General features: G+C 33.5%; 1 pseudogene; it reads left to right on the top strand.

Annotated features, from left to right (window-relative positions):
• The window catches only part of LOC117284771, a 58,151-nt pseudogene extending 50,988 nt beyond the window's left edge, over positions 1–7,163 (top strand).
• The last annotated feature ends 112 nt before the right edge of the window (positions 7,164–7,275 follow it).

Here is a 7,275-nt window from a genome sequence, read left to right on the forward strand (position 1 = left end):
TTCCCCTACCCATCCCACCTTCCCTACCTTTAGCTCCTTTCTTCCCATTTCTAAATGTCAGTAATCTTATTAGGATCTTATGTATTATTGCAGATTATTCACACCAGGGAAACTATTTGGTACCACTCAAGATTTTCAATTAAAATACACTTTTAAAAATTGTATTAGTACATGTATGCAATACATAAAGTTTGCATTTATTTTAAGAAGTACATATATGGCACTGGGGATTTAGTTTAGTGGTGCTGCTGCCTGCCTCACAATTGTAAGGGCCTGAGTTCAATTCCAGGTACAAAAAAAAAAGTACATATATGGACATAACACATCTTGATTCTTTTTATTCCTCCTTTATTCATTTTATTCACAGTCACCTTGCTCCATTTCTAGATCTTCTTTGTGCATTTTCATTATTATTTTTTAAATTATTCTAGTTCACGTTGATGACAAGTTAAGTTTACATTCACTGTGGGTATTTGGTACACGCACATGAAAAACCTTAAATCTTTGTACCTCCCTTTCTTCTCCCCCTCTCCTCACCTTCCATTTCTTGAACCCTTTCTCATCTGCAAATATCTACCTCTCTATTTCCTTATATCTACAATTTATCTTGCTCTTTACTTATAATTTGCCTACTCAAATGAGATACCATATGGTATTTAAATGTGTGTCACACCTTTTTTAAAAAGACAACTACACTTTACTTAAAAGATTGAAAACATAAGTAAATGAAAGGAACTAATTAATTCTATTGTATTTGGCTTTAATTCAACTCCAAATTACTGCGCATACACATGAAAATGATGTAACTTATAAATTTTAATTAAATGAAAAATTTAAATTTCACAGGTAAACAAATCCATGAAATTGAACTTAATAAATAATTACTCATTGTCTTATATATGGGATAAAAACAGCCTTAAATTTCTTTAAGAGGAAATATTGTTCTCCTAATTTATGTAATTTACCTTCACTCCCAAAAATGAAGTATAGAGAATATTACTATAATTCAGAGAAACCATTTCATCATAGACTTAAAGTTAAATAATTGCACGATGATCTAAAATGACTTATTGGAAAAGTCTTTCCTTGGATTTTCAGTTATATCCACCCTTTTGAAATTGTTCTTTAATTTACCTATTTATGAAACACACACTTTTGAGAAAATGAACCCAGGATCATATGCATGCTAAGCTAAAACTTACCACTGAGCTACATCTCAGTTCCCATTTAAATTCCTTACTTAAATTTCCTACATCTTTGAATTTGAAGAAATTAAATAAATATTTGTGCATGCAAGTTGCCTCAAATTATAATTGTTTTACTTATTGATAACTTTGAAGTCTGGTTTGCACCTTATTGCACATATATTCATTTTAAATATTGATTTCTCTAGAGCTGTAGCTCAGTGGTAGAGCACTTGTCTAGAAAATATATATATAGTGTATGTGTGTGTTTGTGTGTGTGTGTGTGTGCTCTGAAATAGTCTAGTGAAGAATATAAAATTCATACTCAAGAATATAAAATATAATTGCATTAACTCCTTTCCTCCAGAAATACAAAAAAAAAAATACTACCTTTTCTACATACCAGACACAAGAGCTTCAAATCAGTGATTAGAGTAAATTGCCTTAATGAGCCTATTCAAAGAATACACAGTATTAGGAGACTTTACCAGAGACAGGCTAAATATCTTTCCAATATAAATAATCTTCCCTGAAAATATATATTCTATTTTAAAGTAGAAACATCTTAGGAATTATTCATCCAATAGGGTACAAATTAATTTCTCATATATTTGCAAATATGTGACATTTGAATGGGGACTGATGTGTGACAATAGAAAAATTGGGAGTGGTTACCAGAGAGCAGTTTGTTCTGGGCATTGGGCAGTGTGTATAATGCAGTTCAATTCTCAAAACCTCTTTACTTTTTTTCAGGTGTATCATGTGCATGTGCAAGGTTAGAAGTAAAAGGAGGGGAGGATCTTTGGCACATTTAAAGAAATGTTCCAAATTACCTGAATTTTGCAACTTCATTTTTTTTTTTTTTTGTACCAGGGATCGAACTTGGGTCTTTGTGCTTGTGAGGTAGGTGTAGAACCACTGAGGTAAATCCCTGGCCAGCCACTTCATAGATCACATTCATTTGAAACCTTGTGATATCACATTTTAACTCTTTGCCACCTCTGTTCTAGTCCAGCAAATATTTTTCCAAAAAGGGAAATTAGGATGAAAAAGGAAAATGTCTTAGCCTAAAACCAACTTGTTTAGCAAGCAAAGTATGGTCCCATCCAGTGCTTTTTGCACTACTCTCATAAACTTTCCTTTCTCTGCAACTATATTTTGAATGATAGTGGTTGCTAAGAAATAAAATATAAATGACAATAAATGGCAATACAGTTATCTTCATATAAAATAAAGTCATAGTATTTTAATAGAATTAGTAAAGCAGAACTGAGCTTCCAGGAAAAACTCATGTTAAAGGAAACACCCTAAATAATACCTCTGATAATCAAGCAACCTCCAGTTAATTTAGGAGTTAAATTACTTTCTGAACAATGCATTTAAACAAACCGACCCTGTACGTAATGATGCTTAATGATATATTTACTATAAATCAGTATTCATGGATATGATTTATACCTTGGGCTGCTTCTAGGTAAAGGTGCAGAGGACTGTAAATTCTATTCCCACAACTAAAATCTTACTAAAAGGACAATACTCTAAGTAAAACAATATATTTTCTCTATTCTATTCCAGAATCTAGAATGCTTTGTCTTATCCTTTTTGAGCCTTGTTTACATTAATTTTCATTGAAACTGCATGTAGCTTGCCTTTGCCTCAATTGATTGCCAATAAAAGTCAGTGGCCAGCAGCTTTGTCAATTTTACTGACGATTGGTCATCCTGGAAACCTGTTTTCTCTTTCTTAGTTCTGTCTTTTAGTTTTTTCCCCTCTCAGGCTGGTATCATATACAGGACAGGATACTAGAACCAACTGCTGGGATCTCCAGGAACTTGGATTTAGTCTCATACATTTTTTTTATACTCAAAACCTAATTCAGTACTTGTAATATTATGGGTAAGCATTGTTTATTTTAAAAAGAAAAAAGAAATATTTATCAGGAGTTTTAAATATTTTGATTAGTATATATGATTAATGTGAAGAAAAGGTGGAAATGATGAAGAAAAGGTAGATTAAGACAGATCACAAAAGATCATTAATACCCAGCTAATGACTTGAACTTTTATAATGATCAGATTAAAGGTATGACCAGGTTAACTATAACGCTAGCTAGCTAATTTGAGAGGTGCAATAATGGAAGGAAACAACAAATTAGTAGGCCTTAGAAATAATACTAATAAGAGACAATACAACTTAATGAAAAGAAATAGAATTTGGGAATAGTGATAGAAAGGACAAAATGGACAGGAGCAAAGATGGCAGTAGGATCAGTTAGGAAATTATTACAACAATACATAGAGAAAATAAGTTATTGGAAAAGCACTGTGATGATAGAGACTAGTAAGGGCTGTACTTTTTAAATATTTTAAAGTGGTAATTTCTAAGTCATATTGCCTATGAATGGTTGTAGTAGAAAAGATGAAAAACACATCCCTGGCTTGAACACATCATTAGATGATGACTTTATTAGGAGGGAAGGAAAAGAAAATTTTTGGTGAAATTCTGAGACTGAATACAGTTTTGGAGACCATCAACATGAATTCACACAAAATAAGTGAATATGACAGTGAAGAAATTATAGCTTTGAAAGTAGCAGAATTTTTGGAGGATTCTAGACATTTTCCATTTTTCACTCTTTCCAAATGTCTTGTCTGAAATTCTCTGTACTACTCTTGATGTAGGATGCTAAACTTTATATGCTTCATCACTGGAATCACTTGCCCTCATCTTCCCCTTGAAGTTAGCCAATGAGAAAAAAGCATCAGAATGTAAGAGGACAGTGAAGAGGGATGTTTATGAATTTTTTAATTATCTGATCCCTCCATGTAAGGCCATGGTCTTTACATGGTCCTTTTATTGAAGCCAATTCCTCAACCCTGATACTTCCCTTCTCTCACTAACCCTTCTATACTCTCTCTCTCTCTCTCTCTCTCTCTCTCTCTCTCTCTCTCTCTCACACACACACACACACACACATTAATTGTGCTCTCCGATTTTGTTTCTTTGGGTCTGAATGTTTATCCCAGTCAGATTTCCCATACTGGAATAAAACACTCGAAACCCCAAAAAACTGGCTTATATTTTAAAGGGACTTAGTAGTCTGATTCCAAGGCAGAAACATCCTGGAAAAGGAGCATGGAAGAGGAAAGCTGCTCAGACACTGGCAGCCAGGAAGCAAAGAGAGAGAGTAAGGTAGGAGTCAAGAGTCAAGGACAAGAACACACCTTTCCAGTCAGTTTCTGTGTCCCACCTGTTAGGATCAGTAACCCCCACACAACAGAATGTTCAGCCATGAACTTATCAAAAGAGTGATCCACTGATGAATAAAATGCCCATAAGAGCCAGTCATCTTCCAAAAGACAACCCTCTAAACATGAGCTATTTTAGCAAAATTATAGATCTAAACCATGAAAAAATTTTAATAGCTTTCTCTCTTTTTTTTTTGTACCAGGGATCTAACTAGAAATCAGGACCCTGCATTTGAGGCAGGTGAGGTGCCACTTAGCTAACCACCCAGCCCTCTAATAGCTGTCTTCTAGTACAGGACACTAAATCATGTGTTCTTGGCTCCCTTCCAACCTTGCCAAATATGTATACATGATCCCTTCTAGTAACCTCTCCTTAATTACCTGTTTGACTATACCTATTCTGCTGAGACCACACACAACTAGCAAGGTACATATTTTTATAAACTTGTGAAAATGAGAAGTCTATTAGAAAGCTACTATAATGTACATGTATGATAATACTTAACAAAGAAAGGATGCATTTATATCTTGGGTGAAGGGTTTGAAAACAAAATAAATAAGTTACAGAAGTAATTTGTTTTTTTATATAGGAAGATAATTAAAGGCACAGGACAACAGTGGATTTAAACTGAAAAAGAAATGTAAATTAATAACCTTAAAAATAATGACTTTCCTCACCCTCCACTATAGAAAACTCAATGTTGTCACCCAGCCCATCAACAGTGAATGTCTGGAATTATCTCAGTTTTGAATTATCAATCAAGTTTAGTATAATAGTCACTTGTGGGTATACTTTGTATGTGTGTGTGGTGTGAAGCTTAAAGATCCATCTTCTTAGCAAATATTAATAGGGATGATAGTCAAAAATGCTATATGATCCTTTCCTTTGTAATGTTGTCCCCTTACTGACTCCGGGCTGGACTTCAGTGCAGATATTCACTCATGGAGTCAAAATATAGATTTCTGCAGAGATTCAAGTGGCTGAGTTTCTGAGTTTTTTCACATTTAGATATTTTATCAAATGATATTAAATATCTTTAAGTTTAAAGTACTAAACAGCACTTTGAATGGTGAAAACACAGATAGAATATTGTCATACTTGAATGCATTTCTCTAAAAACACAATTCCAGTCCTTATATATATTACAAAACAGCCTTAAAGGAAGAAGTGACATCTTTTCTACAGTACTAAATATAGAAATGAAAAGCAGTCTAGCTGAAATAAAGACAAGTCTTCACAACTCTGATTTCAGCAGCCAAAACTGGATGATGGACTGAAACATTGCTATAGAACTGGGAGAAAACATATAAAACATCACAATTCTAAACAAAAATGATTTACACCCAAATAAATAAAACAGGTTACACAAGGTGGAAAATAGAGCAGGAAAAACTGAATTATAAACCACATTTTAAATCATCATTTTTAAACCATCGCAACTATTTAAAATGCCTAAAACAAATATAAAAATGAGCCAGACATGGTGGTGCATGCCTGTAATCCAAGAACTCAGGAGGCTGAGGCAGGAGAATCACTGTGAGTTTGAGACCACCTTGGCTATATAGTGAGTTTCAGGTCAGTCTCAACTACATAGCGAGACCCTGTCTTAAAAAACAAACAAACAAAACAAAAAGCACACCAAATACAAAAAATGAGCTTTTTAGTATTGTACTGATGTGATTTTACTTTAAGTATGTGTTAAAATTTGATGTTATACTCAAAGTACATATTATGTATCTAAAATGTCAAGGGAGAAGAGTGTATGCAAAGTGGTGCAAGCTTTATTTCAAATTCTGATTTCTTATTAGTCCTTCTATGTATTGTCCTTTAAGTCACACTTTCATCCATGGTGAAAAGGGTTTAAAAGGTTGCCTAATGCTTTACATCTGTGTCTCCGAGTTAGTAATTAGCGACCACTTTGAAAATCAGGTAAATCAGGTTTGAAGTACTCTGCACTTGCAGAAATCTCAACTGATGACAGTTGGCCAGTGTACTGTCTTCAAATGTCAAAGAGATTTTTTTTATTGCTGTGCTTAGAATTGAACTCAGGGCCTCATGCACACCAAGCAAGTGCTCTACACTAAGCTGCATCTGCAGCCCCTCTAAGTGATAATAAAATAAGATACTATTTTCCACAGGTAAGCTCATGTCAGCCACACAAGGATATACTATCTTTATTGTTCAACTGTTTGCATTATTAAACCAACTGTATGTAGAAGCAAGCATTTCAGCAAGTTTGTGTACTTTTGAAAATGCAACTCAGACATTTGATAATCATTCAGCAAGATTTGATTATAGATTTCCAGCTGAAGTTTCATAGAATGATTTATTAATTCAAAACTAGAAAGTGCTCGTGAACTAGTATGGCTACAACCACTAAAAGATAATTCATGTGGCACCTTCATTGTGCTAATTAGATGATTTGATTGTAATTTTTATTTAAAGGTTTTAAATGCACAGAAAGCTGGATACATAGCAGCCAGAATGAACTCTGTTGATTCTGATGACATCATTGATGTACAAAAATATTCACATTCTGTCTTGTTTGGTGAATCATCTGTGAATTGTCTGAAAGATAAATTCACATTTCAAAATGGGGACCACACTACTTTTGTTCTGTAACTTAGCTTTCCTCTAAAATACTATGTAATCCCCTTCTTCATCATACTGGACAACTGTCTCATTTTCATAGTCATTTTCATGATCATAAAATTTAAAACAGACAGATGAAATATACATCATAAAAATCAACATAAAGAAATTCTATGATTTCAGCAGCCAAAACTGGATGATTGGTGAATGAAGGCAATTTACATTGATGGATACAATTTATATATATATA

The sequence above is a fragment of the Fukomys damarensis genome, unplaced genomic scaffold (genome assembly GCF_012274545.1).
Source record: "Fukomys damarensis isolate Sample0158 unplaced genomic scaffold, DMR_v1.0_HiC HiC_scaffold_39, whole genome shotgun sequence".
NCBI classification, from domain to species: domain Eukaryota; kingdom Metazoa; phylum Chordata; class Mammalia; order Rodentia; family Bathyergidae; genus Fukomys; species Fukomys damarensis.